At 38.2% G+C, this 13118-nt stretch overlaps 1 protein-coding gene across 1 annotated transcript in view; it reads right to left on the bottom strand.

The window, feature by feature from the left end:
- The window catches only part of LOC132538658 (cAMP-specific 3',5'-cyclic phosphodiesterase 4D-like), a 440255-nt gene extending 427431 nt beyond the window's left edge, over window positions 1-12824 (bottom strand). Inside the window, exon 1 of the mRNA XM_060191864.1 lies at window positions 12671-12824. The gene's annotated coding sequence lies outside the window, so the exon portion shown is untranslated. The remainder of the gene's footprint in view (window positions 1-12670) is intronic.
- Window positions 12825-13118: the final 294 nt, after the last annotated feature.

Raw genomic sequence — 13118 nt, 5'->3', positions numbered from 1 at the left:
GTAATAGGGCTTCCAGAATGACTTTGAGGCTAGACTATTTCTTACCTAGATTCAGTCTTTAATTCCAGTCCTTTTGTTCATAACTCCAAGGCTCAGTACTATTAACAAAATGAACACCAAGACTAATATCAAGCCCCAGCATTATGTAACCTTAGTGCCTCTAGAAAAAATAATGTACCAAGATTTAGGATAATAAGATATATGTTCAAGACTGTCTCCACAACTATTGCTCTTCTACTTGAGATAGCCAACACAGTCACAATCTCAGATATCCTGCTTTCTCAACAGAAATATAGAAAGTAAAAAAAACCATGGATAGGGATATTATAAAGATTAAATATGGTAATATGTACAAAACAGTCCACAAAAAACAAATTCCCCATAATGTAAGGAATCATTTTAATAAAAATGTCCAGTATAAAAGACTTCATGAGGGGGCTAGGAGGTGTCACAACTGATTGGCACTCATATTACAGTGAACAAGGACAGGGGTTCAAGTCCCTGGTCCCCACCTGCAGGGGGAAAGTTTCAGGAGTGGTTAAAAAGGGCTGCACGTGTCCCTCTCTCTTTATCCCTCTCTACCTCCCCCTCCTCTCTCAATTTCTCTCTGTCTCTATCTAATAATAAATAAAATAAAATAAAATAAAATAAAATAAAATAAAATAAAAAGATTCCCTAAGTTTAACTGCTAGAAATTTCCTGTTTAAGGTTCCATACACTTTACTTAAAAATGACAGTGAGATTCATAGCCATACAAGCACACATTAGGAAGCAAGAAAAAGTACAAATAAACAGCCTTATTGCACATCTTAGAGACCTAGAAGAAGAAGGAAGAAAAGAACCCTAAAGCAACCAGAAGGACAGAAATCACTAAAGTCAGGGCAGAAATCAATAACTGAAAATAGGAAGACCATACAAAAGATCAACAAAAGTAAATGTTGGTTCTTCAAAAGAGTGAACAAAATTGACAAACTTTTAGCCAGACTCACAAAACAAAAAAGGGAGAAGATCCAAATAAATAGGATCATAAATGAAAGAGGAGATACCACAACAGACACCACAGAAATCCAACATATCATGTGAGGCTTCTATGAACACCTATATGTCAAGCTAGAGAATCTGGAAGAAATGGACAATTTCCTAGATACCTACCAACTTCCAAAATTAAGTAAAGAGGAACTAGATAACATGAACAGGCCCATCACAGCTAATGAAAATGAAACAGTGATCAAAAACCTTCCCAAGAATAAAAGTTCTGGAGTAGATGGTTTTACAAATGAATTCTACAAAACCTTCAAAGTAGAACTAATACCTCTACTTTTGAAAGTCTTCCAAGAGACTGAAGACACTGGAATACTCCCTTTAAGATTCTATGAAGCCAAAATCACTTTGATATCAAAGGAAGACAGGGACACAACCAAAAAAAAAAGAACTACAGACCAGTATCTCTGATGAACATAGATGCTAAAATACTTAACTAAAGTCTAGCCTACCAGATACAGCAGTATATTAAAAAGATTGTTCATCATGACCAAGTAGGGTTTATCCCAGGCATGCAAGCTTGGTTTAATATATGTAAATCAATCAATGTGATCCACCACATCAACAAAAGCAAGACCAAAAACCACATGGTCACATCAATAGATGCAGAAAAAGCCTTTGACAAAATACAACATCCCTTTATGATCAAAATGCTACAAAAAATGGGAATAGATGGAAAATTCCTCAAGATAGTGGAGTCTATATACAGCAAACCTATAGCCAACATCATACTCAATGGTGAAAAACTGGAAGCATTTCCCCTCACATCAGGTACTAGACAGCGCTGCCCACTATCACCATTACTATTCAACATAATGTTGGAAGTTCTTGCCATAGCAATCAGGCAGGAGCAAGAAACTAAAGGGATACAGATTGGAGGAGAAGAAGTCAAATTCTCCCTATTTGCAGATGACATAATAATATACACAGAAAAACCTAAGGAATCCAGCAAGAAGCTTTTGGAACTCATTAGGCAATACAGTAAGATGTCAGGCTAAAAAATTAACATTCAAAAGTCAGTGGCATTTCTCTATGCAAACACTAAGTTAGAAGAAACTGAAAGCCAGAAATCAATGCCTTTTACTTTAGCAACAAAAAAAAATAAAATATATAGGAATAAACCTAACCAAAGAAGTGAAAGACCTGTATACTGAAAATTATGAGTCACTACTCAAGGAAACTGAAAAAGACACAAAGAAGTGGAGATATATTCCATGATCATGGGTTGGAAGAATTAACATCATCAAAATGAATATACTACCCAGAGCCATATACATACTTAATGCTATCCCCATCAAGATCCCAACCACACTTTAGGGGAATAGAACATATGCTACAAATATTTATCTGGAACCAGAAAAGACCTAGAATTGCCAAAACAATCTTGAGAAGAAAGAACAGAACTGGAGGCATCACACTCCCAGATCTCAAATTGTATTATAGGGCCATTGTCATCAAAACTGCTTGGTACTGGAACATGAATAGACACACTGACAATTGATAGCCCAGAAGACACACCTAGGGACATCCAATCTTTGACAAAGGTGCCCAGACTATTAAGTGGGGAAAGCAGAGTCTCTTCAACAAATGGTGTTGGAAAAAATGGGTTGAAACATGCAGAAGAATAAAACTGAACCACAGTATTTACAAATACAGAATTAAATTCCAAGTGGATCAAGGACTTGGATGTTAGACCAGAAACTATCAGATACTTAGAGGAAAATATTGGCAGAACTCTTTTCCACATAAATTTTAAAGACATCTTCAATGAAACGAATCCAGTTACAAAGAAGACTAAGGCAAGCATAAACCTATGGGACTACATCAAATTAAAAAGCTTCTGCACAGCAAAAGAAACCACTACCCAAAAAAAGAGACCCCTCACAGAATGGGAAATCTTTACATGCCATACATCAGACAACAGGCTAATAACCAGAATGAATAAATAAAGAGCTTGCCAAACTCAACAAGAAAACAAACAACCCCATCCAAAAATGGGGAGAGGACATGGACAGAATATTCACCACAGAAGAGATCCAAAAGGTAAAGAAACACATTTAAAAAAATGCTCCAAGTATTTGATTGTTAGAGAAATGCAAATAAAGACAACAATGAGATACCACTTCACTCCTGTGAGAAAAGGTAACAGCAACACAATGCTGGAGAGGTTGTGGGGTCCAAGAAACTCTCCTGCACTGCTGGTGGGAATGTCAATTGGTCCAAACTCTGTGGAGAACAATCTGGAGAACTCTCAGAAGGCTAGAAATGGACCCACCCTATGATCCTGCAATTCCTCTCCTGGGGATATATCCTAAGCAACTCTACACATATGTTCTTAGCAGCACAATTTGTAATAGCCAAAACCTGGAAGCAACCCAGATGTCCAGCAACAGGTGAGTGGCTGAGCAAGTTGTGGTCTATATACATAATGGAATACTACTCAGCTATAAAAAATGGTGACTTCACCGTTTTCAGCCAATCTTGGATGGTCCTTGAAAAATTCATGTTAAGTGAAATTAGTCAGAAACAGAAGGATAAATATGGGATGATCTCACTCTCAGGCAGAAGTTGAAAAACAAGATCAGAAGAGAAAAAACAAGTAGAACTTGAACTGGAATTGGCTTATTGCATCAAAGTAAAAGACCCCGGGTTGGGTGGTCTAAAAAGGATGACAGAGGACCTAGTGGGGGTTGTATTGTTATATGGAAAACTGAGAAATGTTATGCATGTAGAAACTATTGTATTTACTGTTGAATGTAAAACAGTAATTCCCCAGTAAAGAAATAAAAATATATAAATAAATAAATAAAAATAAAAACTGTGAAAAAAAATACAGTGAGAAATAGGCAGCCCTCATCTTGATGTGACCTAGGAAGCACTCACTATAATTATATGTTTGTGTTCCCTTCTAAGCTCTTCAAAGGGAAAAAAATGAGTGACATTCATTTTTGTAACTCTGATGCACAGAACTTGGTCTGGTAGAGACACCTGGCTAATTCTTAAATTAATGAGAGAACTGGTATTATAATTAATTAGTTGATTAGTTAGAGATGCACATTGGAAAGTTGCTACCATTAGAATTATATCTTTATTTTTTCACTTCTCAGTCTTTTGTTAATTTCTTTGAGGAGTTACCAAGAGGTAACTAGCTTTTACCTGATCTCTATCTAGAAAGTCACTAAAATTCTATCTTTAAAGCAACTTCTTTGTGGAGAGCAACAGCCTCCAATTCATGTGCCCAATACTAGTCTTATAATCAAATATTTCTCCCTGAACTTCCCTGATAAGGATTTTAAACATCATATCCAAGTAAATAAAGTAGGGGCTGAATGGTGCTGCACCTGGTTAAGTGCATGTGTTCTCATGCACAAGGACCCAGGTTCAAGCCCCGGGTCCTATATGTAGTGAGAAAATCTCATGAGTGATGGGGCTGTGTTGCAGGCGTCTCTGTCTCTCCCTCTCTGCCCCCTTTCCTACCAGTTTCTCTTTGTCCTATCAAATAAAATAAATAAAACTTTAAACAAAGTGAAAATCTGCAACATGTCTAAGGAGGACTTAATGGAGGATAAGATATGTCATTCGCAGACAAAGATCTGATTGTGAAGTTCTTTGCTTCAGTTGGGCCTTCCCAATGAAGGGTTCATATCACTGAGATAAGTAGATGACACACCATCAGATAGATTCCAATAAATCAAGAGCTTACACAAATCCTAGAAGCAGCTTTTGTGGAGCTTAAACTACCACCAATTTAAACCTTCATGAGGCAGATGCTTCACACGCTGGAACAACTTCATAAGAACAGTGGGAGCTGGACCCTTGTTGTCAAGACTGCCTGATCTGCCAAGGAAAAAGGAAGGCTTTTCTCACTTGAGAGTCTTTGATCATTTCCCATCTAATTCAACACTTAGGAGGATCAAATCCATATATTTTCCACTTCAAGTGGAATGTTTAAGAAAAAGATTCTGAATAGCCTACTGAAATAGGAAAATACTGCTAGTTGGATCAAGAAGTTAGCTATGAAGAAATAAAATACTAACTGAACTCTGTTAGCTAACGAATATATATATATATATATATTATATATATATAGAGAGAGAGGGGGGGGGAGAGAATTTGTTAAATATTTTCCCAATATATTTACTATTTACAGATCTACCTGTATATCTTTCAAAAAGATTCATTTGGGAGTCGGGTGGTAGCACAGCGGGTTAAGCACAGGTGGCAAGAAGCACAACAACTGGCGTAAGGATCCTGGTTCAAGCCCACGGATCCCCACCGTAGGGGAGTCACTTCACAAGCGGTGAAGCAGGTCTACAGGTGTCTTTCTCTCCCCCTCTCTGTCTTCCCCTCCTCTCTCCATTTCTCTCTGTCCTATCTAAACAACAACGACATCAGTAACAACAATGATAACTACAACAACAATAAAAAACAAGGGCAACAAAAGGGAAAATAAATACAAAAAATATTTTTTAAAAAGACTCATTTATTTATTTCTTGGGAGAGGGAAATGAGAACATCATTCTAGCATACATGGTGCCAGACCTTGAACTCCAGACTTGGTACCTGCCAGTCTTACTGTACCAGTGCATAACCACCCAGCTACTACCATTTGCATTTTCAGCCACTATAGCCTTTCCTCATTGAATGTGTCAAATAGAACATGAATCAGCAAAAGGTGGAAGACATTTTAATCATCTGAACTTTTTACCTAGAGATAGAGTGCTTTGAAAGGCAGAGTATGTTAAAGAAAACAAAGCACTGGTGGTCCAGGAGGTGGTGCAGTGGATAGGGCATTGGGCTCTCAAGGACGAGGTCCTGAGTTCAATCCCCTGCAGTACATGTACCAGAGTGATGTCTGGTTCTTTTTCTCTCTTCCTATCTTTCTCATGAATAAATAAATAAATAAATTCTTTAAAAATAAAACAGCACTGAAGCTCCTCTCAGTACAGTGGGGTCTGGGCTCAAACCTGGGTCATGCACATGCCAGAGCAGCACACTATTGAAGTGAACTATTTCACCAGCCCTTAATAATATGAATTTTAATAAGTCTTATTTGTATTAACTCAAATCTGTGTCTACCTAAATTTTTCAGCAAACCCTACTGAGTCAAATAAGATATTTTTTATCATTTTAATATGAATACTCTAAAATACACACACAGAGAGAATGCTTTGAGACAAATGTCATGTTTTCTATACAAGACTGTGTTATTAACAATGATTACAATAAATGGAAAAATTTAAAACTTTAACATTCAAAACATGGAGAGAATAGAGACTAATATATTTTAAATTATAATTTTTTGAATTTTTTGCTTTATAACTTGTGTTTTATCACTGAAATGGTGTTAATAATGCTCACTGACTTGACTTTTAAAAATTAAATAAGGAATTTTTTTGCTTTTATGAAGAATTCTGAAATCTTTGGAGATTTCACATATTAAAAAGAAAAATCACATGTTTCCCTGAACAGGTTATGGTCCTATTACCTACAGAGTCACCTGAATTTTCTAAATCCTTGTGCATTTTTTTAAATATTTATTTTATTTATTTATTCCCTTTTGTTGCCCTTGTTGTTTTATTCTTGTAGTTATTATTGTTGTTGTCGTCGTTGTTGGATAGGACAGAGAGAAATGGAGAGAGGAGGGGAAGACAGAGAGGAGGAGAGAAAAATAGACACCTGCAGACCTGCTTCACCGCCAATGAAGCAACTCTCCTGCAGGTGGGGAGCCGGGGTTCCAACCGGGATCCTTATGCTGGTCCTTGTGCTTTGCGCCACCTGCGCTTAATACGCTGCGCTACAGCCCGACTCCCAATCCTTGTGCATTTTTAACTAAAAAAATCTTGTATTTGCTCTACTTTATTTTTTTAAAAATATTATTTATTCCCTTTTGTTACCCTTGTTTTATTGTTGTAGTTATTATTGTTGTTGTCACTGTTGGATAGGACACAGACAAATGGAGAGAGGAGGGGAAGACAGAGATGGGAAGGGGAAGACACCTGCAGGCCTGCTTCACCTCCTTTGAAGGGACCCAGGGACCACCCCCACCCCACCCCACCCCACCCCACCCCCGCAGATGGGGAGCCTGGGGCTGGAACTGGGATCCTTAAGCTGGTCATTGCGCTTTGCACCACATGCGCTTAACCCGCTGCGCTACCGCCCGGCTCCCGCTCTACTTTCTTTTTAAAAAAACTTTATTTAGGAAGTCAGGCGGTAGCGCAGCGGGTTAAGCACAGGTGGCACAAAGCGCAAGGACCAGCATAAGGATCCCGGTTCAAGACCCCGGCTCCCCACCTGCAGGGGAGTGGCTTCACACGCGGTGAAACAGGTCTGCAGGTGTCTATCTTTCTCTCCCCCTCTCTGTCATCTCCTCCTCTCTCCATTTCTCTCTGTCCTACCCAACAACAACGACATCAATAACAACAACAATAATAACTACAACAATAAAACAAGGGAAGCAAAAGGGAATAAATAAATATTTTTAATATTTAATATTTTTCATTAATACGAAAGAGAGACATTGAGAGGGGAGAGAAGGGAAGACAGAAAGAGGGAGAGAGGGAGAAAGAGAGAGACAGAGAGACAACTGCAGCACTACTTCACCACTCGTGAAGCTTTCCTCTCTGCAGGTGGGGGCTGGTGGCTCGAACTTGGGCCCTTGTGCACTATAAAGTGCACTCAACCACCACCAGGCCCCTATTTTCTCTACTTTCTAGAGATAAACAGAACTCTAACTCAACAAAGGTAAGTTATATCATAGAAATATCTTCTATATTCATATCACTTCAAATCTATGATCTCTTATATTTCCCTTAGAAAATTCAGATAGTCATTCCATCCAACAGCTACAAAGAAGAAAAGTTACAATTTCCTAAATTGTGTATTTATTCACATTTTTGAAGGTTTTTCTTTGGGGTTAGAGCAACAACAAAGATATTGCTTTGAAAAAGTTCATGAATCTCTGAATATTCCCTAGTATAAGATTTTCTGTGTCCTGTTTTTGAGGTAAACATTTTATTGAAAGCAAGAAGCAATTCACCAAAACAAGGAATTCTTGCATAAACTATCTAATCTTTCACATCGTCACCTTAAAGGCAAATCCCAACATGCAATATTGTTTTAAATTATATTAAAATTTGACCACAGTGGCCCACAAATATCCAGCCTTTTTTTTAATGGCTCAATCTGTCCTAGGGTTCATCTCACAACAATTCTCCTAATCCAGATTCTGTCCATACAAAAGGGTAATGCTGAGGTTCCATCCAGCAAATCTCCTCCTTAGTTATGTAATGTGCGCTTAGAACATTCACTCCTTATATACCCTAGCATTACAGCAAATGTCCTGTAACCATTGAAAGAAATCCCTTTCACCATTCACTGTTTCTCCATGCAAACATGGTTACATTAGGAGAATACCAGAGGTACATTCGAAGTCCAGCTACAATTTATGCATTTGTGTTATGCAAAGAGACTCTCATGCCTGAGGCTCTGAAGGCCAGGTTCAATCCCCTGCACCACCATAAGCCAGAGCTGAGCAGTGCTCTGGTAAAGAAAAAAAAAAAAAAGAAGAAGAAGAAGGAGAAGGAGAAGGAGAAGTAATAACTTCTATTATGCTTATTGAAAACCAATCAACTACAGATGGATGATTATTCTGAGCTACTTTTAAAATATAAGGGCTTTTTTTTTTTAATTTTTAGAATTTGACTTCTGTTACTTCAGAAGGCCCATTCTAAACAATGGCTCCTAATTAGATCTTTTCACTTTGACACTCCACAGTACCTGATAAAAGGCCATACGCCACATTTCAAATTAAGGATTTTTCCTACCAAGCATATTATCATGCACAATGTGAAATATTGAGGCTTGAAAGGGAAGTGTAATCAAAGACCACAATATAAAATTCCATTTTCACAGAGTCTGGTTTTATCTCTGCTTTCTCGATTTAAAGAGGCAAAAACAGAAGTGAATGTAATAAGCACTGAGGCATAAAGGATGAGGAAATGCAATTGCTGAGTTGTACTGCAAACAACTCAAAAGCAAAGACTGTACCTTTCCTTTCCCTTTCATTCATATCTGCAAAGCACAGTATATCCACACTGTTGCTCTGTTAATACAAAGTATCAAGATGAAGGGGTGAAAGCAAACAAATTCCTCTTTCAAATGCCAGCACCTTCTACCTTAGCATTCCTGTATATAACCCAAATGTCCACTATATGAATTGTTTATTCTCTTTCCCAGTATCCTACTCACCAGGCTTGCTCATTACCACTGACAGGGCCATCATGAAAAGTTGTACAAGCTGTTTACTGCACAAAGGTACGTCCCTGAAAGAATCCACTGAAAGCTGAAACACCATCCACAGTTACCAAGAAAATCAGATACTGTTTCCCAAACTGGAAGGTCTCCTACATGGTGATCAACATATTTCCTGATGGATGTTGACTTCGGGTGAAACTTCTTGAGTAATTCCTCCAGTTCAGGGGGATAGTACTTATCTGAGTTCTTGAGCAAGTTACTACTCCAGATAGCCAATTCTTAAAGAATGCTTACAAATTCCCTTGTTCCACTACATCTGCTCCCCAGTGCAGGAATTCCCTCCAAAACATACATCCCATCACATTAAGTCAACTGCCCTCTGCTTAAACACTTCAACTGCAGACACAGTCCTCTAAAAGCATCCCCTTATTACTCTAAGATATTCAACTTTTTTCACTTATTTATTTACTTTATTTATTTATTGGATAGAGATAGCCAGAAATTGATAGGAAAGGAGAGATAGAGAAGGAGAGAGACAGAGAGACAACTGCAGCACTGCTTCACCACTTGTGAAGTTTTCCCCCTGCAGGTGGGGTCCAGGGAGCTTAACCCAGGTGCTTGCACATTATAACGTGTGTGTTCAAATAGGTGTGCCACCACCTCCTGGAGATTCAATTTTTCTTTCATTCTCTTACATCAGAAGTTCAAATTGGCTACCATTTATTGAATTATTTTTTAAATTAAATTATTTATTTTTGACAGAAACAGAAATTAAGAAGGGGAGCTAGGCAGGGGAAGGTGGAGAGAGAGAGAGAGAGAGAGAGAAAGAGAGCTGCAATACTGTTTCACCATTGATGAAGCTTCCCCTCTGCAGGCAGGGATGGGGGAGTTTAACCTGGGTCTGTGTGCATAGTAATATGTGTGCTTAACCAAGTGCACCATCACCCAGCCCCTTGAATTCTTAATATGGATTTTACATAGAAATTTATTTATATAATCCCAAACCAACCCTAGGAGATAAAAATTATTTCTGTCCTTTTTATATGTGGAGCAGACCAAGAGAGAAAAGGACATTTCCTAAGGTCACAGAGCTGAATAAGGATTTGTACCCTGATCTAAGCCCAACTCTCTGTTTGTAACCACCAAGCTCTATGTTTGCATGTTTATGTATCTATTTATCTCTAAATGGCAATGAGATGCTCATTCCAAAACTGAAATCTCAGGTCATTGAAAATTCCATCATTTTCTAATAAGGTGGGGAGCTAAATTGTAACAATATTACGACCACTTCTTTTCACATCCATATTTTAAGTCTCATATATTTTAAGTCTGGGAGAGTGGTTCTCCCAGATACTTGATACCATTCAGGAAATTCATTTTTATGCTTAATCCAGCTAGTCTAATTCATTTCTTCACTTTGAAGGTTTCTAAGATGCAAAACATGTAAAATAACATGTTAATGCTAAATCAGAACTAAAGTGACATCAAACCATATCAGAAGTTACCACTGAATTCATAGGGTATATAAGGTCTATCCCACCAGCTGAAGTGCTATGACAAAGTCAGCCCAGAAAGAGAACCAGATAGAGACACACCTAGTTAAGTGCACAGATTACCAGGTTTAAGCCCACAGTCTCTACTCCCAGGGGAGCAGTGCAGAGAGCTTGAAGTAGTGCTGTAGGTATCTCTCTCTTTCACCCACTCTCTATCTCCTCTTTCTCTAAATTTCTCTGATCTACCAAATAAAAAGAAAGGAAATGAAACTTTTAAAAAAAATTAAGGGGAAGTCAGGCAATAGTGCAGCGGGTTAAGCGCAGTCCTCGCGCCAAGCGCAAGGACTGGCATAAGGATCTTGGTTTGCGCCCCCGGTTCCCCACCTGCAGGGGAGTCACTTCATAAGTGGTGAAGCAGGTCTACAGGTGTCTATCTTTCTCTCCTCCTCTCTGTCTTCCCTTCCTCTCTCCATTTCTCTCTGCCCTATGCAACAATGACGACAACAACAACAACAAAAAAAAAGGGCAACGAAAAGGAAATAAATTTAAAAGAAAATTAAGGAAGGAAGGAAGGAAGGAAGGAAGGAAGGAAGGAAGGAAGGAAGGAAGGAAGGAAGGAAGGAATAAAGAAAAGTGAGGGCATGTTAAACACAGTTTTCAAAAGAATAGTTTGGAAGTGGAGAATTCAAAAGGAAAATGTTTCACATTCCATAAGTGAACATGTATACACAGGGAGTTATCTCATTACTATTCTTTAAACGTACATGGTAGAAAGTCTTGAATATGTGACATAATAATAAAAAAGAACCAAAGATACAAAGGGCAAATGAAGATAAAGCTTTAAAAATCCAAGAATGCCCTCTTTCAATCTACATAATTGTTGGAGCCCTAAATAGTACATAGTACACATCCCTGGAGCAAGCACACAGTGGATTAAGTCGATATCATTTTCATGGCACTACCACCAGGTGGGTAGTGGTGCACCTGACAGCCACATTCTGGGGAAGATGATCACTAGCTATTGATTCTTATCGAGAGCAATTAATGGCTTCTCAGTAGCGCTCATTCCAGCCTCGATTTAGGTATCGATAAGATAAATGTGAGCACTAATTCTTTGTCTTAACAGGCACTTCCTAGGAACTGCCCACCATGCAGAGACCCCTCCAGTTTGCCAGCCTTGATTTATGTATAGCTTATTAAAAAGAACACTGAAAAGTTTCCCAGACCACATTAGTAGTGTTTGTTCCAATCAATATAAACATCTAACTCAATAAACAGATAGACTCTGTCCTCTTTCCTTCAGTATCTTAATGAGAAGCCCAGAGAATTTCAGAGTCTTTTCTTGTTAACCTTTTAAATGCTATAAATGAACATCAATAAAACCTGAACCTGAGTTATCAAAGTGGGGGGGATCTTAAAAGTTATAACTCTTAGTCAATAGAGTATAAAAGAAAAAAAATCCAACAAAAAGCTACATTGGGACCTTGACAGCTGGAAAAACACTACTCATGACTTCAAATGCTCTCTCTCTTAGTAGATGGTGATGTAGCCATTGGTGGTGATTGTTCTTTGTACTAGAAATGCTGGAAATAGCAATAATATGAGAGCAATAATTCCATCCCCAATGCCCAGGAGCAATGAACGCCAAACTGTAACAGCAAATAATATTTGCAGAAGATAATGAAGCGATGAGGTGATTTACCCTTTCAAGTAAAGTATGAATTTTGCCATTCTAAGGTCTTGTGGTCAAATCTCAACTTGTCTGCTTTCCTCTCTAAGTCATAGATACCTCATTTGTGTCATGAAGACAAAATATCTACCTGATGAAGCGGCTGTGAAATTTATTTAAGATAACATGCATGCAATGACTACTGGAATACCTCTTGGAAGGTGTTCTACAATTGTTGCTTCCACTCCTGTTTTCTGGAACACCTCCAGCTTCAAGAAGCTACTTCAGCCCCAATTTCTAGAAATGAGCAGGTCTCTCAATGTCCACAGTATCCTCGAAGTTCATGGTTGTATCACCAATCCGAGAGACACCATAGAATTTCCTAGAGAAAATTTCCACAATATGCATAAGCCATCACTGCATAAAAGTATCCAGATTTAGGGTCACAGAGTAGTAAACTGGTTTCACTCCAAGCCATAGGTTTAGTGAGCTTTTTATGATGGTTAACATGCAGCAAAATTCATAGGTGGTATTTATAAATTAGATTGACTACAGACATAAGTGTTAAACAGAGCTAAAATAGTCACTGTTGATCCCAGTTTAGCCTCATGTTATATGGCTCTACTGCCTAAACAATTAAGAATCTGATGGCCGGGGCT

The sequence above is a fragment of the Erinaceus europaeus genome, chromosome 5 (genome assembly GCF_950295315.1).
Source record: "Erinaceus europaeus chromosome 5, mEriEur2.1, whole genome shotgun sequence".
Lineage (NCBI taxonomy): Eukaryota > Metazoa > Chordata > Mammalia > Eulipotyphla > Erinaceidae > Erinaceus > Erinaceus europaeus.
This window is presented reverse-complemented; position numbering and strand designations above follow the sequence as displayed.